The 26,564-nt window shown below is 41.0% G+C and overlaps 1 protein-coding gene and 1 pseudogene across 4 annotated transcripts in view; both read right to left on the bottom strand.

The window, feature by feature from the left end:
- LOC125172450 (BEN domain-containing protein 5) overlaps positions 1-26,564 on the bottom strand; it is a 1,495,630-nt gene that overhangs the window by 483,100 nt on the left and 985,966 nt on the right. The window lies entirely within an intron of this gene.
- Positions 21,074-21,969, bottom strand: LOC125172451 (mitochondrial carrier homolog 2-like; annotated as a pseudogene).

Genomic DNA, 26,564 nt, shown 5'->3' with positions numbered 1-26,564 from the left:
TCTCTGCCAGGAACACTTCTCTGCCTTCCTGTTTCTTTGGTTAACTTCTCATCCTTTGGATCTCAGCTTCTTTTCTATTTGATTTAAAAATTCCTTATGCAGCACTTACCATGTGCCAAACACTAAGTGCCTTATAAATATTAACTAATTTCATCCTTCTCAGAGCTCTAGAAGGTAGGTACTATTATTATCCCCATTTTACAGATTGGGACATTAAGACCCAGGAAAGTTACATAACTTACCCAAGGTCGCACAGCTAGTAAGTGTCAGGATTTTAACCCATGCAGTCTGGCTGGAGTTATTAACCACTATACTATGTTGAAGTATCACTTCCTCAAAGAGACTTCCCTGACCAGGTGATCTCTCCTCTGTATATAATCTGTTGTCACACATGTGACTCCACTGTGATTAAGTATGTTATGCCATTTTCCCTGCTAGACTGAGATTCCCAGGGAGACAGGGATCCAGTCTTTCCTATTCATTATTGTACCTCCAGTCCCCAGCATACAGTAGAAACTCAGTAAATGGCTTTTTATTAAACTAATAAATATGTGAATAAGACTCAGTTTTCAAATGTGCAAAATGAGGAATTTGATCTTGATCTACATTTTTTTTTCTATTGCTTTGAATAAGAAAAAGTCCTGAATTCAGGTGCTGGCTTTGTGCATACTGTCAGAGTGTAAGTCATTTAAACTATTTGAAACTTTAGCTCTCCCCTCTGCAAAAGAATTGAATTGGATTAGATGGCTTTAAAGACTCTTTTAGCTTAAAATGTTTCAGCTGTTTTTAACCAATGCATATTTGGGAGAGATTATGGAAAATTTTGGTTATATGTGCCTAGTATAATGTTGCCTATTTCTGGATTGGCATAAAATACTTACTGTGTATACCACTAAGAACAGAAAACAACTTCAAAGCTTGGAAGCACAATTAGTTTTTCAGCTGGTGTGAAATGCAGGGAATTTAGGAGTAACAGAAGGCAGGCATAGTGAAGTGAAAAGAACACAAGCCTGAGAGGCAAAAGCTCACAGTTGAGTGCTCTGTTGGGTGCACTGTCCCACACCAACTCTATCATCTAGAACAAGTCAGTTGATTGATAAGTTCAGATTCTAAATTGGACTAAGTGTATTCTTTATGGATTTTGCTTTCTCTTTCAAGTATTATGCTTCGCTTTCAGGAGCTAGCAAATCTGCTTTCTTCAAGGAAGCTTTAGTGGCCTTCAGTTCTTAGTCCTTTATATTCTCCTCCCTTTTCCCATCCACACTTGCAGAGTCCCAAGAGCAGCCAAAGTGTTAGAAGTTACAATGTGAACAATCAAACAGGGCAGCTCAAAGTGGCTATTACAAAGTTGAAATTCTCACTTGACAAGTAGTTATTTAGTCCTCCTTATAGGTCAGATTCCATGGAAGAACTCAGGCAAGCCCCCTATTTTGTTCTTTTGTTCTCACCTATAAAATGGGAATATCTGAATACAACCACAGAAAGTTATGAATACTCAGGGATTGGGCAGGATGATTCTAACCTTCTATTTAATTTGGTTCTTTGGTAGAAAAGTTTTCTCAGCATCCATCTTTGAGGTAAGCTGTGCTTCCCATCATGGTAGGTGGCAGCACAATCTATCCAGGCTCCCAAACCAGAGACCAGTTCTTGATCCCAAGCCTAATCCCCTTTCCATGCCCACTGGTTACTGACCCCTGTCAATTCTAACTCCTGAATATCTCTTTTATTTATTTATTTATTTTTAAAATGTTTATTTATTTTGAGAGAGAGAGAGAGAGAGAGAGAGAGAGAGAATGAATCCCACACAAGTTATTCACTTCCAGAGCAGAGTCTGATGCGGGGCTTGACTTCACGAACTATGAGATCATGACCTGAGCTGGAATCAAGAGTTGGATGCTTAACCAACTGAGCCACCCAGGCACTCCCTGAATATCTTTTTTAAATAACTCAACTATCATTGTTGTGGTAATTTCCTCATCTCTAGCCAAAATCATGGTAACCAGTCTCCTCATTCATCTTCCCATACTGGTCTCTCCTGCCAGACATAAATTCTTAAATTTAAGTTTGACCAAATCATTCCCTCACTTAAATGTCATCAATGATTCTCCATTTCCCTCAGGATAAATCCAAACCTCTGGTGTTTTGTGTGTAAGAACCTCCACCACAGACCTGGGTTGGAAGTTTGGCTCTATCACTATCACTTCCATTGAAACCTGGGGCAAATAATCCAGCCTCTTTAATTCTCTGGTGCTTCATCTATAAAATGGGATAATCACCTCTACCTTATAGGGTTAACGTAAAGATTATACTAGTATATAGTCTGGAATGCAGCTGAGACATAATTGATGGCATTTCTTCTTATTAACAAGGAACTCAAATCTTATGTAGAACAGAGCAAGGGAAAGGCAGATACAGTGACGATCAGGAAAAGTGGATGTGTAAACAGCAGTAGCCATAAACACTGATTGAGAAGTAAGAAGAACCTTCTATGAGAAGGTAGTATCTGGTCTAGGTCTTGAATGACCACCTGGAGTGATTACATTGGGCAGAGTTTTTTGGCTTACTTTGATAGTTGGGTTTCTCTGTCCCTTTCTGGGGCTGTGCTCGCTGAAAGTTGAAATAATTAACATGGAGTTTCTGTTCTCCAGGCTATGGTGATACACTTGTTCTACCCATAAAACTAAGGGCTTATTTTCCAATATAATTGATCCCTTAACCTTCAAAGACTCAAACATTCTCTCAACCTTCAAAACAATGGAAAATTAAAAGAACGATTTCTCTTTACCTTCTAAATCTTGGCAACCTAAGATAGGACACTGAATGAGAGAACATTAAGGTCTCATTGGTTTCAATTCTCAACAATGTAATATATAATTTTTCTCATTGGAATTTCAAGAACTCTTATTATTTAATCTGTTATTTATTCTGTTAAAGTACAGTCTTCCTTAAGAGCAAAGGGATTAATGGTTTCAAATTCCAGCACGTTGACCTTTATTCTACATTAAAATGCTTATTTGAAACCACTCTGCCAGGGTTCCCATAAGCCATTTGGTATTGAACATTGAAGGAAATATAAAGTTTAACTCCCACTCCAGCCAGAAAGCAGGATTTTAGAAATAAAAATAGGCTTTTTATTGTGCATACATAGCCTATAAAAATAGGCTTGTATTGTGCATACATAGGTGCATGGAAGATGCTTTGAATTTGTGCACAGACCAGGTGAGCAAAGGCTTGGTTGGATTAGGCCCTGCCTCCTGTGTTCAGCCTTGGCCCAGGTCCAGTATGGACTGAAGCAAGGTCACTTCCTGCTTACTTCTCTATCATAAAAACACATATTTTGTCCTACAGCATGGAAAGAGGGGAATAAAAAACCACAAAGAATGTATAAATCAATGAATCATTAAAAATACATTTGAAGATTTGATATGGGAGAAGAAGAAAAAGAAAAGAAGAGAATGCATATTTATTGACTACCTACTATGCATTAAGTGCTTGCTCTACTAGGAGCTTTTTATGTGGTTTTATCTGCAAACAACTCTTTGGCTCAGGTAGAACTCCCTTTCTCTCTCTCTCTCTCTCTCTCCCTGAACTCTAACAGCACCGTGCCAATGACTCTTCCACAGCATGGCCCTTCTCATCTGTTATCATAGTTACTCATCTGTGAGTCTTGCCTCCCACACTAGACTGGAGGCTTTTTTTTTTAAAAAGCAGATACAATTGATGTCTTAACCATTTCTCTTTCTCCTGAGAGCCAGGATCATATTAAGTGCCTAGTACTATTATTAAATTCTCTTGGAATAATCACTGGGAGTCACCTCAGTCCTGTCTGTTCAAAGTCTGCCCATCAGTCCCATTAGTAATACAGGCCAAACAAGATTCATCGACTGGTTACCTACAAAGCTCTGGGAGCCAGATGTGGGCAGACATCCATCTCCCTCACTTCCCCCTGGGACTTTGTCTTTTCACTGCATTTGATGAAATTCCAAAGTGTCTGAATAGTCTAATGAGTCCCTTTTGCCATCGTTTAAATTGTGTGCTAATTGGCACCAACTCAAGAGACTAACATCTCATTTCCACAGTGTCTCAGGGGCTGGTCCTCCATTCAATCTACCACCCTCATTCAGCATGACACCCATACCTTTATGTGGGACCTCCATATGAAAGGTAGCTTTCTTGGCATAACTCTTATGTCCTGTGTCTGGGATTTATTTTCTACTCTCAGTATAAGTTGAACCAAATCCAAGTGGAAGGAGGCTCCTAGTGTTGGGCACATGGAGTTCCAAGAAATGCAATAGAAAATGGTAAGAGACAAAGTCCTGACTGAGGGTGTTTTGTGGCAGTACAGGTATAATGGGCATATGAGAGAGGGAGGAAGTACTGGAGAGCACCAGACTGAGTGGACTGAATGAAATAACATTAAAAGTATCTCTCAGAAAGCTGGCCCTGAGAAAGTATTCAATGAATGAATCATAATAGTCCCTAATGTATCATCCCACACACTTATAGGAAACATCTCACCTATCTCAGACCCAGACTGGATACTGGGGGTATAGTGATGAATTAGATCTAGCCCTTGCCCACAATTAGTTCACAGTCTAGTAGGGAGGAAGTGTGGCAAGGATGACACTGGGTATAAGGTGCTTGATTACAGGCAAGCACAAAGCACCAAGAGACACAAAGAGAAAGTAGGGCTTAACTCTGCCTGAACAGTCAGCAAAGGTTTCAAGTGATGGGGATATTTGATCTGGACCTTTAAGTGTGAGTAGGAATTCTTAGAGTAGTTTACCTGAGAAAAGGGGAGGGGCACCCTTGTACAAAAGCTTGCAGTATACAAATGAAGTTTACATTTTCCTTTAAGCTCAATGAGCATTTTCAGATAGATGCAAGATAGCATGCCAGTTGGGACAGAGGAAAACAAGATTGTAAAGAGTTCGGGGCAAGGTTTTTGATACGCACTGCTTTTCACTCTGTTGTCTCAACAAACTATTATGGGATTATTGGGAGACATTGAAACGGGCATGAGCAGAGCCAAGACTTGAACCCAGGTCAAGACATGGGGAGACAGACAGGGAAAGAAAGGGGGGAGAATACAGACCAGAAGGCACACATATGAGAAGATTGTGCTATGAGGCAGAAAATAAGCATCTGCTAAGAGTCTCCTATGCACTATGCACTGTGATAGGTATTTCACATAAGAGTATATAGTTCTTGTAAAATTGGAAGAGAAATATGGAGCACTCCAATTTACTCATAATGGATAATCCAAACCACATAGCTCTAGAAAACAGGCCTATTCCCAGAGGGCTAAACTATCCCACAAAACTACTGTGTGTGTTGGTGCCACTGAGGAAGGGCTGGGTTGCCATAAGCAGAAAGTATTCCTGACATGAGTCCCAAATTCCACTATTCATTCTATCTGCTCTTTCAGTTGAAGCATTTGTCCCTAGTTCCAGTGCACCCTGTTGAGTGAAGGATCCAGGAGCCCCTTTGTCTGAGTTGGAGAAAATGACTGTAACAGCACAGAAAACAAAAAAGATGAATATTTGAAGATGAAATTCTTGTGGTGATATGACTTGCTTGTGGTAGCTTGGGGGTGTCTGAGAAACCTCCACAGAATGACCCTGCAGCAAGCTCAGTCTCTTCTTTACTCATCATGGGTTCATTACAGTGCACTTAGCAACGCTGAGCAATGTCCAGGAATTCTAATGAGAAGCTTGTTTCAGCAGAGGCAGAAGCTTCACTAAAAGGGCACTGAGAGTCTTGGTGATCCAGAAAATAATGGCAAAACAGACACGCTTTGACGAGCCCTTTATTTTACAAAGCTGAAAGGGAGGCAGCTTCACAACACCAAGGCAACCCTTTAATTTAAAAGGTTATATATAGGCTCCATTTCTACCACAGAAAATGCTTTCCTGAGTTTCCTCACTTCACCGCCCATTCCATATACTTTGCCTACCCCTACCTCTTCTGTATTCCATGTGCTGCTCCCCAACTCCAAGCCCTCTTGAATATTCTTGTCCCTTCTAGCTACTCAGCCATACCCAAATTACTTATATTGGGAGGCAGTGCAGAGCACGAGACTGGGAGTTAGGGCAATCAGACCAGTCATTGTTCTGAGCCTCAGTTTCCCAATTTAGAAAAATATGGCTGCTAGGTCCCTTACAACTCAAAAAGCTGATTATTCTGTCACCCTTTGAGATCTAATGTAAACCCTACATTCTCCAGCAAGCCATCTCTGATTATCTTGTCAACTCTCATCTTGTCTTCTCTATATTGTCCTTATTGTTGGGCCTACAGATTTAGACAATATTAAAGATGTTAAAAGTCTTGTCTCAAATATAATAAAAGATAGCTGGAGGAAGTAGTCTTCCTTACTCTGTGCCACCCCATCTTTCCTCCCCTCCTTCTGTGCCCAGCTAGGGCTGAATTGAGCTAAATAAGCATTTTAAAAATGGAGGGGGAGGGAATCCCACCAACTAAGGATGCTCTCTTTCTGGGGGACTGACTTAAATGGCTTCCTGAACTCTAGATTAGCAGTTTTCTGAGCAGACTGGTGGAGAGAGCATTGGAAGCAAAAGGAAAAGGGTGAAGTACAAGATAAATGCTTTGGATCAAGAGTTAGTGCATATAATGTGATGGGTAAGAGTATAGGTTTTGGAACCAAAACTTCTTTGGCTTCCAATCCTAGCTTTGCCACTTAAATAGCTTCAATCTCTTGTGCCTCGGTTTCCCTTTTTATAAACTGTTGGGGCTAGTAATAGTACTGACCTCACAGAGGGTTAGCAGTAAAAGAGTTAGTATATATAAAATAATTGGAACAGTGCCTGAGACATTATAAATATCCAAAAAAGGTAAGCCATTATTATATCTGGATCATGAAGTCAGAGGTCAAGAATTAAGGAAATTGAAGCTGAGTGCACTGGCAGGGGCACAGTCATGAAGGACTTTGCATAATCTGTAAAGGCATTTAGTTTTTATCCACCACTATAAATGCAGAATTAAGAATTGAATGGAAAACTGAAGATCAGATTTGGGTCTAGAAGATCCCTCTAAGGCTTGTGGAAATAGATTGGAGAGAGGTGAGAGTGGAAGCAGAGACAAATGTTACAATGTGAAAATAATCCATGAGGGATATTTGCCAGCTTGGAACAAAGCTTCACATTTTCTCTCAGTGCTAGATGCCTTCAAGTGTTATCTCCAAACCTGCCCTACGCCGAATATGGAAGGTGGGCCAGGTTCTCACAGAGTGACCACGGTACACCTTCTCTTCCAGCAACCTATCCTGTGTGCCCCCCGTAGGTCGGGCCAGCCTCATCACATTTTTTATTTCTGCATGCTAGTCATTAACAAAATGCCTGTTCCTCAATGCCTTCTCAAGCTCTAGCTGCCCTGCCAGGCAACATGCAGCCTCATCTTACAGGGAGCCTCCCTGATTGCTCTGTCGTCCTTTCTTGGAGCTACTTAATCATAATGACCAATGCTTCAGGTAGCCCCCAAATTTATCCCTCAAGTCAGGGCACTTTTGAGAGTGAAGATGAATAGTATTAATAATTACGTAGAGTTGACAGACAAACAGTGAGATAGGCATGGTCACTGTACCCAGTGGTGTGGAGACAGTCGTTCTGTTTCTTCTATTTCCCTTCCACAGCACAGTACTCTCCAGTTTACAAAAAACTTCCCCCTCATTATGTCATTGATCTTAACAGGAGTGTGAGAACTAGGAGGGCAGGAAATATTTCTTTCACCAACGTGCTTTCCTCAGGTCATCCTATTAGCCATTGGCTAGGGAAGGACAGAGCCTTTAGCCCCACTCTGTCGCCTGCTTTAGCCCTTCACTATTTGGGGATTTTATGGGAATTGATTTCAGTCATCCCTTCAGGTTGGCAGTGAAAGAAAGGATTGCAGCACAGATCCCCCAGTCCCCAATCTTTCCCCTATCTAAAGCTGAGGTAATGGCAGTAGATTAAGAAAGTTAACTTAAGTAGCTAATAAAGAAACTATCAGACTGTGGCAAAACAGCAATTAATAAATACAATCAACATTCAAGAGATCATTATGAATAGTTATCAGATGGTAGGATTTCAGGTGATTTTTAATTTTTTCCTTATCGTTTTCTGTGTTACCATGTAGTAGTTACATAATTTTATCAGATGCTATTTTCATTTATCTTTTCTTTATAAAGAAAGAAACAACTGAGAGTTCACAGTAAAAGGTCCAATCTCAGTGGAAAAACAAAACAAAACAAAACGAAACAAAGCATAGGCTTTTGAGCTAGACCTGACTTGCTATCTTGACTTTACTCTATGACCTTGAGCAAGTCACATATGCCTCTGAACCTCCGTTTCCTAATTGGTAGAATAGAAAGACCTCACAGGACTGTTGTGAAGATTGCATAGATTCAACAAGCGAAAACCCCAGGTAAGGGCCTGGCTTGTGGCAGGCTCTCAATAAATGTTCATTCTCTTCATGGGGATGTTATTGATGTAGCCTCCCAAGGCTTCTGACAAAGCCTTGCCACCTCCTCTGCTCACAGTTCTGGAGCCATCAGGGGATGCTGGTGACAGCTGCACCCCTCAGCATGAGGGCGGGGTTGTCCAGAGACTCTGGGTGCCTAACGTGGGGAGGCAGGCAGTCCTGTCAGAATCGCTGGGGGTTAGTCATCCTGTCTTCAGGGTTTCTGACAGGATGTTTTGATAAAATAAATCTATTTTAAGTGACTGTAATGAAATACTAACCAGTTTCTGAAGGGCTTTTAAGATGTTTTTAAGAAGTTTCAGATCAAAGGCCCTGGGAAGGCTGACTTCGTGCATTAAATATTTAGTACTGATTCAGTCACTTGAGAGCTCAGACATTTTGACATTGCAAGAGGGAGAAAGCACATTCCAGCGGGGGCCATATTCACATTAAAGACACAGGTGATGGACTCAGCACCAAGGGGCCTATCTTCTGACTCCTATTGGCTGAAAGGTTGGAGGAGGTGACCTCGAAGGCTGCCCACCTAAGGATTTGGGATCTGATAGAATTATTCATGTTTTATAGGGATCAGGCAAGCAGGACCCTCAGTAGGCCCTGGCAGCAGGGATCTGCCTCCCCAGCTGCTACCACCAGTCTCAGCGCCGGTCACTCTGCCAAGCACCTGATGCCTGCAATGTGCTTTGCAGTCCAGCTGGGAAACACTGTCCTCAAACCCACACGTGGCTCACAGAGTCCTGGCAGGTGAGGCTCAGTGCAAAGAAGACACTTGCAGAAGGCCATACTGCAAGTTAGTGGCATATCTGGGGCTGGTGTCAAGAACTCCCGTGTGACAGTTCCAAGGTCTTTCCGATATATGACACTGGCTAGTCAACAACAAATAGCCACATGCAGCTGGACGTAAGAGAAAGAGAAAGAAGCCTAGAACGGAGTATAAAGTTGTGGTTCTTGATCTGTACCAGGTCATAGCCACCTTTGGAAATCTGGTGGAAATTACAAACCCTCTTCCAGAAAAATGCACACATGTACACGAAAATATCACATTTAGCATCTAGCGTTGGCAGAATTCAAGCATCCCTTTAAACCCACCCTTGAACCTCAGGCTGCAAAACCTCCATTTAGGGTCATAGTAGATCCAGTCAGCCCAGAGCTTATAACTTTGAGTTTCTTGGATGACTTTTGGCCTTGGACAAGCCTGAGTTATATCAGTGGTCAGCAGCTATGTAGTATTAGAAATTAGTATTTCTCGGAACCTCAGTTTCCTATTTTTAACACAGGATAACATTATGTCATGGAGCATTGGGAGTTTAAGTGGAATAATGCAGGAAAATCACTTAGAGCCCCTGGCTTACATCAGTCTTTCATGGGATGTGAAGTCCCTACCCATCTTTAACCTACCTTTATCTGCCTCCAGAAAAACCCTAATGGATCTCTCCTGCATCCAGTCATCCACTCTGGCCATCTACCATACAACTAAACTTTAGACTCCAGGAGGGCAGAGACTATATCTATTTTGCTCACAACTACTACCTCTGAGTATAGTGACTGGCATGATAGGTGCTTAATATCATATGGAGTGAATAAATTTAAAGAACAAATGGACGGACCAGATAGATACACAGCAACTTCTAGAGAAGAAGTGGGACAGCAAACAGAAATTGTCCTGGGGAAACCGCAAATAATGTTTTTAGTCACCACAGGCCACAGATGTTTAAGGGTCCAAAAGTAAGGATTGAGGAACTGAGGATTCTGAGAAGACAATGTAGAGGAAGCTTTACTCATTCTTTCACTCTCCTCCACCAATATCATGTACCTTGTTTTTTCCCACATGGCAAGCTGAGGAGCAAACCAGGTAAGTAGAAAACCTAGGATGAAGTTACCAGGTAGGACAGTAGGAAGAAGCAAATCTATTAGCTCCTGCCTGACTCAGCTGCAACTCTGATTCTGCAGGCAATGACTGCACTCTCCACCTGGAAGATTAGCCGTGCTCAGTTTCTGGACCAGCCCTGACAAGGCAGGGGATACAGAAACAGCTTTAACTTTTCCTCCATGTGGGATCTTGCTGCTATAGGCTAGAACACACACCTGAGGTGTGCCCCAGATCCCTACACACCAATGGAGTCAGAGCTGGCCACATGCCTTTCTTGGAATGCAAGGTCAGTTTCCACCTAAACCTGGCAAGCCCCACCTCAGACTCTTATCCTCTCTTCTCCAGGAGACGGGAGCATGCTTCTAGGATCAAGATAGTGGTGATGGACTGAGGAGAGCACAAGCAATGGGTCATCATCCACTTAACTTCAGATACCAGCTACTTGCTTAGAAGTTCTTCCTGACATGACTGAACCCCTTTAGAAATACCCACGAGTTTGCCAAAAACCTGACTACTGAGTTTCCTGGCTGAACTTAATACGTTCCTCAGGATCCCCTTTTTCCCCATTGCGGTGGCTCTACAATTCACCAGCTCAAAGAAGCCAGAAACCTAGGTGTAGTGCTTGCTTCCTCTCTCTCCCTCACCTACAACGTTCAATTTAGTCACAGGTTCTGTGGTTTTAACTCCTAGATAGTTCTGGGATATATCAGCTTCTCTTCATCTTTTTTACTTTTGTCTTACTTGTTTTAAAACTCCCTAATAATGCTCTCTGCCTTCTAATCCATCCTCCACACAGCAGCCCAAGTGCACTTAATTTTACATAAGTCTGACCTGTCACTTTCTTGCTTAAAATCCTACATTGACAATCCCACCACAAGCATAAAGAAAACAAAACAAAGCCCTAGACTCTTCCTTCCATTCTAGTCTCTCTATGTGTCTCCTAGGCCTCTTCACTGTGTTCCTTCAAAACTACCAATGACTGCTTCACTGGCTCCATGGCAGGAGAATAAAAAAATATGAGCTGTCCCAGGTTGGAACAGGCTGCTATTGGAGGTAGTGAACTCCACATGCCTTAAGGGGTGCCTATAGATTCTGGATAGCCACTCCCTGGATATTGTAGAAAAGCTCTGCTCTTGGATGAAAGAGTAGTTTATATGCTACATGAGGGCAAATTCTGTCCTGAAGTGACTTCTAGGTGTTTCAGAATAGCACATACCTTGGAGACAATAACATGTCCTCCTTCTTACCCCCACTACCCTGCTACATTTGTGTGAGGAAGTCCCACTGCAAGGAAAGCTACTTGTCCTGTGAGACCAGCCTGACCCACAGTCAGCACAAGTGGGAAGCTGTGCTGACATTTTTCTCTCTGGTCAATGTAATCAGTGTAGACATTCCAAGTGAATAATTTAGGCCTCCTAAAAATGAACCAACTAGAGCCAACATTGTCAAATGTGGTTGTCTACCTTGATCAAAGTAACCAGGTACACACCAAATCTCACTCCCTTCTCCTGTAGACATAGCTTTTTAGGCATTCCTTACTAAGTGTTGAGAAAGAGACAAGGTCTTAAAGATAATAAAAACAAACACTTTGCATTTGTGTACTTCTTTAGAAATGCAATATGCCGTTAAATTACAGTTACCAATTGAGAAACGAATCTGTGCCAGGCAATATGGAAACTGCTTTATAAACCTCATCTTTAAATAACAGGCTTTTGAGACAAATTGCTTAGGTTTAGATGCCAAGTCCTTACTTTACCACTTACTAGTGTGATTTTAAGCAAGTTAATTAATCTCTCTGTACTTCAGTTTCCTAATCTGTAAAATGGACAGAGTAACAGGTCTCAAAAGGTATTGCGAGGGTTATACAAGATATTTACATACCAAGACCTTAGGTTGCACTGCACATGGCACATAAAAGTGCTCAATAAATGTTAGCTTTGGTTTACACTACTCCTGACAAATACCTTGACAACTAAGGGTTATTATTCCCAATGTTCAGATGAAGAAATGGGCAGAGTAATGTGAAATAATTTGCTTAATTTGATAATGAATTAGTGGTGAAGCTGAAATACACACACTGATCTGACTCCAAAACCTCTACATTTTGTTTTCCATTTGAGAGAATAGCATACTTATTGTTACTACTGTGACTATTGTTATCACCATCACCATCATTAATACCATTGATAATAATGTCCTCACATAGGCATAGCACTTCTTGACTTCAAAGCAAATATAGATACATTTACACAAAATTACCCACCATCAAGCCTATAAGTGACTTCATGGAACCTTAGGTACACTTTCCAACCCAGGGCATCTCTGTGGCACCCTTGACATGTGATCATCTGTGCAGGTTGGACCTCAAGAGTTCTGAGGGGAAATATCCAGAAGGGATTGTTCCTGGGTAGAGCAAGGCTGGACAGGGCAGAGTCCCAATTATATGGGAGGCCCCAGTATTGAGGAAGATCTCAGAGATGGAAACACATCTGTCATTCTTCTTGAACACATTTAAGCTCACAGACTGCAGAGGAAGTTTCCTGGAGGAGGAGGCCTTCCTAGACCTGAGGAAGGATGGTCCTGAAGGAAGGGCAGCCAGATGAGCTTCACCCACTCAGAGATAAGTGCAGAGGAAGAAGAGCCTAAATCAAAAACTAACACCAAAGAAAAACCACCAAAGAAATCTGGAGAGCTGTTTCATCTTTGCTTGTACCTTCATCTGCTACCTTCTTCCCCAACTCTGTGCCTACAGGTGTAATAGAAAACCTTGAAATAGAAAAGGACATATGGCTTTTTTTTGTGGGGCAAAGATGTGGAGAAGCTTGAAGGACTGAATCAGCATCCCCAAGTAGGCTAAAGGCAGGAAGCCCAGGAGAACAGGGTAGGAACATAATCACGGAGGAGATGGAGGCTGGCTGGGCCATGAGGCAAGCCATGAAAGAGGCAAAATAGAGTTCTAAGGGGCAACTTTGTCCTGAGAAATAACCCCAGAGACTTGAGGATAAAGCCCTCTTCACTGCCATGTGAGCACTTCCATGATCCTATTAGGTCCTCACAGTAACAGTGTTCAGCAAAAGGATCTATGCAGAATAAGAGCATACGTTTTAAAGTCAGACAGACCTGGGTACAAATCCTGGTGCTACCACTTACTAGCTATGTGAGCTCAGGCGAGTAAGTTAACCTGAGCCCTGGTTTTTTCATAGGTAAGGTAATAATAACAGCAACCTATTGTTATTCCTGAAGATGAAATGATTACATGAGATAAAAACAGAGCATGACACATGGTGTATGGGGAGAAAATGGTAAATAACATGACTGAAAGGGTTCCTCTTTGATAAAACACAAAGAACATGAAATTCCCAATCAGGAAACCTATGTCATACTCCTAGAGACTACGGATTTCTTCACTTCCTAGACCTCAGCTGCCTTAGCTGGACAAGGCAGGTGTTAGAAGACAAATCTTTCAAGGTCTTTTTAGGTCTAAACTTTCATGACTTCAGCTGCTTATAGTACAGGCATCATGAACAGGAGAAAGAGATGGAAACTCCCAGCTATCTGTCTCTCCCCTGCCCCCGCCCCCCAACTCCTGTAAAATGGCAGCTCAGACAAACAATATCAAGACTGGGTAATATTCTGCTGACCTAGTTACACAAAGTTAGGAAACTTTTAAATATGTATGAATATTATTGAATGGAAAAGAGGAGGCTGATTCAAGTAGCTGCAGTGCATATTAATATCTTATTATTAGCCACATTAATGTAGGTAATATCCTGGAAGCTGCCTTTCCTATGAAATACAATTTGGAGAAAGAATACCTCTATTCTCTTCTCAGGAAATAATTGTCTTTTAATGCCAAACTATGGTAAATAAGCCAGAGAAATCAAATGATATTGGAGGATGAAGTTAAATAATTTAGGAAAAGGGAGTACAACATTTACTAAATTAATCCAGTAGAGAAAAAAACATGATGGGATTTTTATGCTCCCTTTTTGGAAAGATATCTCTTTAGGAAGGCAAACAAGGAATTTGAACATTTTCCAGTTTTTTCCTTTTAAGAGATATATGAGCTAATATACGTATTCAACAAAAATTTCTTAAGAACTTACTGTGAACCAGCAACTGTACAGCCACAAGAAGAATACAATCCATGTCATAGCAGGCATCAGTACTTTACTTTTTATGGAATTTGTGTGAACTTGAATGTTTACCTGGGAGTAGAAATGCTGGGCCTTAGGGTAATTCTATGCTTAACATTTTGAGGAACTGCCAAATGTTTTCCAGAGCAGCTACGCCATTTTATATTCCCACCAGCAATGCATAAGGGTTTCAGTTTCTCGATATCCTCCCCAACACTTGCTATTTTTTTCTTTTTTAAGTTTATTTATTTTGAGAGAGAGTGAGCACTTGTGTGCAAGTAGGGAAGGGGCAGAGAGAGAGAGAGGGAGAGAGAATTCCAAGCAGCACGGAGCCCCAATGCAGGGTTTGATCTCACTGTGAGATCATGACCTGAGCTAAAAGCAAGAGTTGGACACTTAACCAACTGACCCACCCCGGCGTCTCTCTTCAACACTTGTTATTGTCCTTTTTTTATTATCCAGAGGTTGGGATGTGATACCTCACTGTGGTTTTCATTTGCATTTCCCTGGTGGTTAATGATCATCATCAAAAAATGAGTATCATTTTTTTTATATTGAGTATCCTTTTATGTGCATATTGGCTACTTGTATATCTTCTTTTGAGAAATGTTTTAGATCCAGTGCCCATTCCTAAATTGTGGGATTTTTTTTTGTCATTTTACTGAGTTGTAGGTGCTCTTTCTATGTTCTTGATACAAGTTTATTTTCAGATACATGATTTGAAAATATTTTCTACCATTCTGTAGCTTGTCTTTCTGTTTTCTTGATGGTATCATTTGCAGTATAAAAGTTTTTAATTTTGACAAAGTCCAATTTGTCTTTTGCTGCTGGTGCTTTTGGTGTCATATCAAAGGAACCATTGCCTAACTCAAAATCACAAAGATACACTCCTATGTTTTCTCCTCCTCGTCCTCCTCCTTCTTCTCCTTCTTCTCCTCCTCCTCCTCCTTCTTCTCCTCCTCCTCCTCCTCCTCCTTCTTCTTCTTTTACAGAGAGAGAGACTGAGAGAGAGTGTGTATGGGGGATACGGACATAGGGAGAGGGAGAGAGAGAATCTTAAGCAGGCTCCGTGCCCAGCATGGAGCCCAATGCGGGGCTCAATCTCACAACTGTAAGATTGTTAACTGAGCTGAAATCAAGAGTTGGATGCTTAACTGACTGAACCACCCAGGTGCCCCACTCCTATGTTTTCTTCTAAGAAATTTAGTGTTAGCTTTTAAAGATAAATCCACATTTAAAGAATTTTTTTTCCCAATGAAAAACAGAATAAGGAAGCAAGAAAAGGAGCAACCAGAGGTCAGCAGTATTAGAGGAAAAGAAATGGCGGCAGCAGCCTCTCTGGGAGAATGGTGAAACACAGGGAGCACCTGACCTACTTTGTCCCTCCCTCCCTCATGTCTGGTAACAATTCTACAGAGACTAGCAGAGCCCTGAGAGTTTGCTGCAACCTTAGCAATGTTGCTAGCTAAAAGATTCTCTGGGAAGTTCAACAGCTTACTCTGGAAAGCAGCATAGGTTCTAGCCAGGGGCCACCAGTCAAATCCCCCCTGTATTTTCCAGTTCCAACTGCCATGGTGTGGGGTGACTTATAAATAACCCTCTCCTTTCCAGGCCCTGTGCTTTGTCCCTCCCGTGGCTTGTGAACATGTCCCATCATATTATTCCCAAGCCATTGCTGGTTAGCACAGTCACTAAAAATGACACCAAGTGAACTTGAAGGTAAGATTGCACAGTCTAAGTCAGTTCTGAGGCTAAAATCATATTGTAAATTGCTTTAAAATTCTACTTTTTTTGAGACCTTGTTTAAGCCAAATATATACAAGGTCAAAAGTTCTAGCCAGTGATATGTTTTTTTTGTTTTTTTTGCTTTGTTTTGTTTTTTAACACTGAAACAGTCTCCTTGAATACTAATAATAGGATTCTAGGAAAACATCCAGTTCATTTATCAAGTCTTCCTATAGCAGGACATTTTGTTAGAAAATGGATAATAATGATTTTCAAGTGATTCTATTTTCTTTTCCCAAGAACCTTGAAAAAGTCAGCCCCCATGCCTGCCTTTCTCCCTTTCCAACCACTATCTTTGTGATACTTCTCCTTTTTAGGAATGGCCATGAGATAATGTTAGAACTAGTTGATAGATGAGTTTTATTCCTCCTTCCACCCCTTTTTCCTTTTTGTATATGTGAGGTAATATTTGAGGACTATTAAGTCCTATCTCGGGGGGTCTTAATGGGTGAAAGGAGCTCAAATATTACTCACCTATACAGTTCTTTCTGATTCACCAACTTGACTTAGGAGCCTTTTCCATGTTCCTGTAGTTCCTTTCCTACACCCCACCAATAACCTATACCTTGGTTTCTTCTAAACAGATATTACCACTTATGAGTAGTATACTATTGAAAAAGTTACTTAACATCTATATTCCTCAGTTTCCTCATCTGCAAAATTGGGATAATAGTAGTATCTGCTTCCTAAGATTGTTAAAGGTGATTAAATGATAATGAAGTGGATAGAATAGTATGTGGCATGGAGTAAGTACTCTAAATGTTAGTTGTTCTCATTTTTTAAAAATTAAGTTTATTTATTTTGAGAGAGAGAAGGAGAAAGAGAGAGATAGCAGGGGAGGGGCAGAGAGAGAAGGAGAGAGAGAGAATCACAAGCAGGCTCTGCACTGTCAGCACAGAGCCTGACATGGGGCTTGAACTCACAAACTGAGAGATCATGACCTGAGCTGAAATCAAGAGTCAGATGCTTAACCAGCTGAGCCACCCAGGAACCCCTATTCTCATTTTTTTAAGTGACAAATTATATACTTTAGGGAGCTTAGGGTCTGTTAAGGGAAATCAGTACTGCAAATGCATTCTATCCAAATATTTACAAACAATTCAGAAGGTATTTTCACATCTGTTATCTAATATCTACTAGAAGCATCTTGTCATTACAATAACCTAAAGCTAAATCACAGTGCCTAGTTTTTAGATGAGGCTTAAAGAGGTTATTTGAAATGTCAAAAATATAAGTGGCAGAGCCAAAATAAAAATCCTAATATGGCTCTAGGCCTGATGATCTTCATACTTAAATTACAACCGAATAGGAGGTTTCTCTGGATATATATATATTGAAGAGGGGGCACTAATCTGTGAGAAAAAAGAGGCTAAGTAATTGACCTAAGGTTACACAGTTAATGAGTGGCAGGGTCAGGGTTCTAAACTACGTAGCTCACCTTATTGACTTAGGCATCTAATTTTATTCCCACTGCCTTGTAAGTACTTAGTTAATATTTGCAGAAAGACTAGACAAAAAAGCAACCTTTACAGACAGATCTGGGAGACAGGCAGTGAACTTCAGTGGACAATCTAGGTGTCAGAAACTGGGCTTCCAGCTAGTGCTGTTCAACTAACTCACTGGGTGACTCAGGAAAGTAACCTCCCTCTCTGGGCCCCAGTGTTTCCAGCTGCAGAAAGAGAGGAGAAAAAAAGAAATAAAAAGTTTTCAAACACTGTTAACAGCTGAATCCTTTTTTCAACTAAGTCTATGAGGAAGGCCAGTGAAGAGGGCCCGGCATGCATGGTGTATGTGGCAGGGAGGATGAGAGAGGCCTGAACCCTGATTTCACAGAAGTCCCTCTTTCTCCTTGCTCCTCAGTAGCATCTCAAGTACTGCTGAGAGCCTAGATCCCTAATTAGGGATACAGGTAACATGGGTTTAAACCCTAGAACTAGAAGAACCTAAGGTTCTTCTTGGCTTTGAAATTCTGTGAGTCACATAAAATAAATGATCTTGTATCCTAATGTTATATACCTTCTGATTTAACAAAGTGAAAATGTGGCTTCAGAGGAAGTGACAAAGTATGACCACACCAAAAGATACCAAGAAAGAATTTTCGCTGTAATAGCATGCTTCTCCACCTGCCTCCAGCCCTATACGTACCCTAAATACAAAAATATTCCCTAAACATATGAACAGAGGAAACTAGATGAAGAATGAGTAATCAAAAGAGTGACAAGTGTTTTAAAGAGGAAACAGTATATTATAGACTCATGTAGCAGAGGATCTCAAACTAGTCTGGGGAACAGTATATTAGGGAAGCATTCCAGGAAGGAGTGGTGTTCAAATTGGATCCTGAAAGCAGAATAGGAAGTAGCAAGGCAAAGGGCCATTGAGAAAGAACATTCCAGGTAGATGGGCCAGTGTGTATACAAGTTAGTGGAAAAAATCCATGGCTGACAGAAAGAACTATAGGGAGGCCAATGTGGGTATAGCAGAGAGCAAAATGACAGGGAAATGAGACAGGCTGAAAAAGCAGTCAGAGGCTAGATTATGCAGGATCTTACAGATTAAGTTAAGAATTTGTTATTTTACCTTAAACTGCTGAGAGGCCGGGGTGTTCAGTGGGTCATTTTCATGGATACTGAAATTATTCAATATGGTGGTAGCAGGGTAGTGGAAAAGACAAGTATGGACCAAAGCTCTCCATGACTGAGGGAACTGTCCAAGAAGTCAGCAGATGACAGCAATAAAGAATGGCAGTGGGTTATATAGGCTTAAAACATGTCTTTTTATAAAAGAGAAGGGAAAGAATGGCCTAGAAATAGCAATCTATTAGCACAAAGGATGTCATCTGCCAAGCTAGCTAAGTAGCGTTCAGTGAAGAGTCTACTGTCTTTTGGTCAGGTAGGGACCACAGGACCAGTGAGGCAGTGAGGGGAGCATAAAGTTAGGAGGAAGGCTGGGACTTTCTGGAAGCCACTGTAACACTGACATAGCTAGGTGAGCAGAGTTGAGAGAGAGCCTGGAAGCCTGTTTACCTCACATCTTGTACCCCCTGGCTTAAGAAGTTGTTGTAATTCCCTGAGAGATGCTGATAGTTTGAACTAAGGCACTAGCAGCAGAGATAAGAAAGAGATAGATTCTAAAAATACTGAGTTATAGCTTTGATCATACTTGGTGACAGATAGTATGCAAGGAGTAGAATAAAAAGGAGTTAAACAGGACAGTTTCCTGGCATGGGCGACTGAAGTGATGGTGATACAATCATTGAACTAGGAAACCCGTATTTGGGGCAGGTGTAGAGTAGTCTGGGTCAATATTTGCAGCATGAATAAATCAGACATGTGTCTCCTTGTTCTAGCAGTGGAGAAGCAAGGGTCATAATTCCTAGCACCTCCTCTCCAGGCCCTCATTCACCCAGGGCTGAGACTTGGAATGGATGAGCCACCTGCAGCAGTCAGGTCAGTTGGAAAGTCCCTCACCAGATGCTGGGAGGATATATCTGCCTCCAATTAATTGGAGACTCTTTTTGAAGGGAATAGCAAAAACTATGCCAAGAGAGTGGTGCTTGTGAAGTGGCCTGCTGGAAGGGAGCCAAAACTACTAAGCTTGTTTAATTTAGAGTGTCTGATCAGGACAAGGTTTGGTGCAGATGGGGGTCCATAGAACTCTCCTGAGAGGTGGGTAAGGGAATGATAATTGAGATTACTAACTTCCAACAATTACTCAATTTAAAACCCAGCCAAAAAGATGTAATTATTTTTCATACATTTGTTTGGTCATGTTGCCAGCTGCAACTCCATGATGTTTTACTTCAAAGGGGAAGAAAGAACAAAGGGGAAGGAACAGAATGGAAGGGAGCTACATTATTTTGTAGTCACCATGCTGATAAGAACAGTGCTGCCTCTCTCTAGCTTCTTTTACGCGGTACTGTCTTCTGTCCTTGGGCTTTTCTGTCCACAGGTGATTAGTTCCCTCTAGCAGGTTTCTGAGATTCTAGCTTTTCCTCACAAGTCCACATAAGGACTATTGTAGAAGCTGCCAGGCTCCATATTTTAAATTCTTCTAATCTCCTCATATTTGCCTGCCTTGCTCCTAAACTAAATTGAATTTAATTGAGTTGACTTGGAGGCAGGTAAATTCTTGTTCGTTTAGATGACTTATGCTACTGGAGTTAGCAGCATAGTCAAACTCAGGGACTGATATCAAATTGATATAAAAAATGCCAATCTAGGTATTCCAGAGAAGCCTCTCATAATATGCATGGATCTCTGTCCTCGGTCTCAGGGCTCATCCTGCTAAACACTTGTATACTTGACTTAAATTAATACTTAAAAAGTATATACTTTAAAAATTCTGAGTGAAGACACTAATATTACAGATAAGAGAATCCAAGAATCAAAATAATCACAGCAAGCTAGAATAAAGGGCTAAAACCAATGGTAGGACAAGTATAAAGGGTCAATATACTTGTAAAATCTACTATAGGCTAATGTATCCTGGATTGGATCCTGTGACAGAAAAAGAACATTGGTGGAAAAACTGATGAGATCTGAATATAGTTCTATAGTTTAGTTCATAGTAAAGTATCAGTGTTAATTTATTTGTTTTGACAAATGCTTCATGGTTGCATATGATTTTAACAGAGGAAACTGGGTGAAGGGTATGTGGGATCTCTCGATATTATCTAACTTTTTCCCCCATTTCCTTAAGAATAAATGATTATTTAAAAAGTGTGCCATACTGTATAGAAATCAACATTCTCTCCCATAATTCTGTGCATCTTGGACTACAGTCAAGATGTCACTGTTCCCTCCCTACCTCTTCAAATTAACTTTCTCAGGTCACAACAATAAGTCTTCCCAAAGGGGACCTTCTGGAAAAATAAGCTATTTCCTCAACTTATATTTCCCTCTTTTTATAGCATGCACCAGCAATCTATCCAATAAACATATGTTGGGGAGTGAGGACGGGATCCACTTCAAGCCCACAATTGTTAACAGTCATAAGATTGGAGAAAAGCACAAGGGGATAGGTCAACATACTGGCAAAAAATCCTGTGGCAGCTTGGAAATAACTCTTCATTTCATTCATGGTGGAAACCCCACTGTCCAGTGCATAGGCATGGTCGAGGAAGGCCAGTGAGTTTCAGAGCCACAAAGAAATTATGTCACATAGGAGGTGAGAGATAAGACCAACAAAAAGTTCTAGAATGCCCTCTTCCTGATAGATGGTTACTGTGGAGTCACAAAGTCCACAGAACAATGACTTGTACAATAGATCTCTGAATGATACACGGAAGGGATATGTGATAAGGGTAGCAGCAGAATGAGCCATCATCTCTCGAGTTGTCTCCTTGATAACTTGGTTAAAGGAGGATGTAACTTCTTTCTGTACATTTTCAGGTCCTAACTCATCAACCTTTTCACACTTCTGGTCATGCTGTAAAACTTTACCATGGACCACAGTTCCAAGGACTCCTGAAAACAGTCTTGGAGTTAAGTCTATGAAAAACCCATGCTTCCTATCGATGCTCACAATGAACTAGGATAACAAAACAGGCCAGGAAGCTGACATACTTGCCACCCCAAAATATTTCATCTTATTCTTGGAGGAAGAGGCTGGTATCCCACCTGGATGAGCACTTTCACGTACATGAGTGGCTGGGACATAATGGTGAGTCCAGGAGCACAGGAGCACTTTACTTGCTGTGCCAGCCATGATGGACCTGTGGACAGTCAACTTTTTTTTTTTTATAAATCTAAAATTATTTAAAAATAAAAGATTTATTTTTTTTCAATATATGAAGTTTATTGTCAAATTGGTTTCCATACAACACCCAGTGCTCATCCCAAAAAGTGCCCTCCTCAATACCCATCACCCACCCTCCCCTCCCTCCCACCCCCCATCAACCCTCAGTTTGTTTTCAGTTTTTAAGAGTCTCTTATGCTTTGGCTCTCTTCCACTCTAACCTCTTTTTTTTTTCCTTCCCCTCCCCCATGGGTTTCTGTTAAGTTTCTCAGGATCCACTTAAGAGTGAAACCATATGGTATCTGTCTTTCTCTGTATGGCTTATTTCACTTAGCATAACACTCTCCAGTTCCATCCATGTTGCTACAAAGGGCCATATTTCATTCTTTCTCATTGCCATGTAGTACTCCATTGTGTATATAAACCACAATTTCTTTATCCATTCATCAGTTGATGGACATTTAGGCTGTTTCCATAATTTGGCTATTGTTGAGAGTGCTGCTATAAACATTGGGGTACAAGTGCCCCTATGCATCGGTACTCCTGTATTCTTTGGGTAAATTCCTAGCAGTGCTATTGCTGGGTGATAGGGTAAAAGATTTATTTAAAACATATCAGAGGAATTAAAATAGGCTTATTCATGAACAACAACAAAAATCAACTACAGGGAGGCTTCACTGCTAAAAGAAGCTAACGTAAACTCTGGTTACATTTCTAGAGATTTAGCATCCACAGCAAAACAGGAAATAGTCCTATTCTGCTGTAGGAGGCTTATATTGCCTATAAAGTTTTATATTCAGTTCTGATATTTTATAAAGGTAATCAACAACCTAGATTATGTCCAGAGAACAACAAAGAAGGAACAAAGTTTAAAAACCATGGAATCTGCAAAAATGTAGAATAATGGGGGGGAGAGGAGAAAGGAAGGGACTAGTCTGGAAAGGACTCATGATGGGGATGTGGTCACTAGCTTGCTGTCTTTGCAGGCCTGTCCACGGGCTAAAGGAGCAAGTAATGTAAAGTAGACCCAGAGGGTGGAGCTAGAATCAAGGAGAGAGGCTACAAGGAGATGGCTCTTTCTGGGAATGATGGGACTTTTTTCTCTTTGAAATGGGGCTCAGGCTGCCTCAAGAGATGTGTGAGCAAAGGCTGAAAACTCATATTTCAGGAATATTAAGAAAAGATGTTGGTCTATACAATTTGGGTCCTTGCCCATAGGAGATTCCTAATACATTTGCTAAATTTGAATGTGACCTCTACAGTCTTTATTAACTCGAGAAATTGTGTGAGGTGTTAAGTCAGAGAAACCAGCTTTTCTAGGCATTTCTATGTCATTCTCATTTAAAAAAAAATTTTAATGTTTGCTTATTTATTTAATGTTTATTTATTTATTATAATTTATTGTCAAATTGGCTTACATACGATACTCATTGCTATTTTTGAGAGAGAGAGAGAGAGAGAGAGAGAGAGAGAGAGAGAGAGAGAGAATGAGTGGAGGGGGGGAGAGAGAGAGAGAGAGAGAGAGGCATAGAATCCAAATCAGGCTCCAGGCTCTGAGCTGCCAGCACAGAGCCAACATGGGGCTTGAACCCATGGACCATGAGATAATGACCTGAGCCAAAGTCAGACACTTAACTAACTGAGCCACCCAGGTGCCCCTTGGCATTCTTGGCAGTAATTTTCCTCCAGGTACTTTTGGCTAACAAATATCTCTGTCCATGGGGGAAAAAGCCACCAAAAGACAGGCAATAGTTAACCTGACTTCTAGATCAACTGTCACCAGCGAGTGCAGCCTGGAGATGGAAGACTTAAGTGTCACAATGATCATGATCCTTCCTGGATGGTTCCTCACTGCATCAGATAAAGTCCAAATTCTTTAGGTTGGCATTCAAGGAACTCTTGGCCCAGCCTCCACTTACCTCTCCTCCTTTCCCCATTACTATCTTTCTTTTCTTCTTAGGTTGATCCTGTGCTCTTGTCTTTTGGAACCACATAAAACTATCAAGACTCAGTATTGTCTCAACTTCCATACCATATTTTTTTAAGAGAGGGGGGCATGCAGAGAGAGAGAGAGAGAGAATCTCAAGCAGGCTCCACACTAAGCATGGATCAATGTGGAGCTTGATCCCATGACCTGGGATCATGGTCTGACCTGAAATCAAGAGTTGGAAGCTTGGGGTGCCTGGGTGTCTCTGTTGGTTGGGCATCCCAACTTTGGCTCAGGTCACGATCACACGATTTGTGAGTTTGTGAATTCGAGCCCCATGTTAGGCTTTGTGCTGACAGCTCAGAGGCTTGAGCCTGCTTTGGATTCTGTGTCTCCTTCTCTCTCTGCCCCTCCCCAACTTGTGCTCTGTCTCTCTATGTCTCTCAAAAAGTAAATGTAAAAAATAAAATAAAAAAAAAAGAGTTGGAAGCTCAACCAAATGAGCCACCCAGGTGCCCCGTGTGTATCCATATTTCGATTCTCAACTCAAGATGCCTTCTTCATTAGGGCTTTGTTTCCTCCCTTGTGCCCCTTCTCTGCCCACTACTTCTATTATATCAAGTCTCTTACCATTATTGCCATTATTAGTTTTTACATCTGTGTTGCCCACTACATTGAGTACTTCTGAGGGATAGGGTGTATCTTGTATTCATCTTTCTGTCTCCAGCACCCAATACAGAGCCTGGCAGGCAGAAGGTACTCATCAGATATTTGTCGTATTGAAGAATGGCTTTGCAAGAACTTAGTAAATGACTATATAGGTGAATAGAATATTTCCCTATCCAGAACTGGTTTAGAGTCCATTTTTTGGAGTCAAAAAAGGCTTGGCTTCATGTCCCAACTGCATGATATAGACAAATTACTTCATCTCATTGTGCCTTAGTTTTTAAAAATGCAAATGGAAGGAGATAATACTAATATATCTCAGAGCTTAAATTCTTCTAAGTGAATCCTTCACCCCAAAACTCATCCTCTTTCCTGATTTAATTTATCCAATATTGTCTGTCTCTTCCTAGAATGTGAGCCCCATGAAGGCATGGATTTCTGCCTGTTTTTCACTGCTGTATCCCTAGAGCCTAGACCATGCTGGTTACATGTTAGGTATTCAAAAACAGTACAAATCACATAATAGGAGCATTGTGAGGACTGAGTGACACAATGTATAAGAAGATCATGGCATTGGGCCAACCACATGCTATGCACTCAATAACTACCATTATTATAAAATAAAAGGCAGATTAAGAGGCAACATTATGACAGACTGATGTGTGACTCAGAACATACAATCAGGATATTATAAATGTTTGAACCATAATTTATGTTGGAATTGGAAAGGATGCTTGAAAAATCTGGTCTGACTCTCTGAGACCCAAAGAGGAAGAGTGCTTTTCTCAAAGTCACAGAGCTAGCCAGTGACAGAACCTAGACAATTACTCTCCTATAAATGATTTTCTAGTTATTCCATATAATACAGGATCAGATTCCTTTCTTTGTTAGACACTTCCTTTTGGCAAGTTTTGTTAAGTACAGGAATGGCTCTCTCCATCTAATCCTTTCAACACGCGCACACACACACAGAGTTAGGTGTTCATCTAATTAGTCCAATTATGTATAAAGATAATACCATAGTTTACTGTGTCTGATGGTACAAGGTTATATGATTTAAAAACTAATGTTTGTCAATTAAAATCTACTTTTAGCTATGTTGGAAGGAGTGTATTGGTAAACTCTATCTCTGAAAAACAAACATAAAGCTGGATAAAACTGACGCAAACATTTCAATGTTTTGGAAACTGACCAAAGGCATACAACAATCTCATGTTATGCTTAAAAAACCGCTGAACTTCAGTTAATAAGACGGGGAATCTGTGATGTGCTGTGGTTACTCTACCTTCCTCCAAGCTTGGTGAAAGCAGGGTTCTGTTAGGGCAGGCCATGCTGTGAGGATTGTCAAAGGGAATCAATTTGGAAGAGAGGGCAGTGCTCACACCTAGCAGCATTTTCTGTGGAAACACTCACCACAGAGGTCGGCAAGTAAGGAGGGCCCGCAGTTCCATAGCTGGGACAAACATATTCCTGGCTGAGACTGGGTGCAAGCCAGAAGGCTCAAGCCAGTCACACACTCCTGAAAAGCCCTGAAGCTGCACAAACGCTCATGGTCAACACAACACAGAAGGGAAAGGAGAAGCCAGAGAAGACATGAAAATTGCCCAGACTTTGACTGTACTCCCCATATCTACATATAGATCCACTGACAGAGGACAGAAGCCTTATGTGCTCAGGGTGGGTAAGCACAAACCTAGCCCAATAAGAGCTGACCGCTAAACTACAAAGACACAGGGTTGACTCTTTGAGAATCCAGTCTCATAAATAGGAAAGAAAAAAGAAAAATTGAGCTGAGGCATAAGAGAAAGATACCAAGATAATTCACTGGTAAAGGTTAGTCTTTTCAACAAGCAGTGCTAGAACAATTGGATATCCATATGCAAAAAAATATAAGCTTAAATGCTTACCTCATGCCATACATATAAAAATAATTCAAAATGGATCACAGACTGAGATGTAAGCAAAACCATAA

Source organism: Prionailurus viverrinus, chromosome C1 (assembly GCF_022837055.1).
Source record: "Prionailurus viverrinus isolate Anna chromosome C1, UM_Priviv_1.0, whole genome shotgun sequence".
NCBI lineage: Eukaryota > Metazoa > Chordata > Mammalia > Carnivora > Felidae > Prionailurus > Prionailurus viverrinus.
This window is presented reverse-complemented; position numbering and strand designations above follow the sequence as displayed.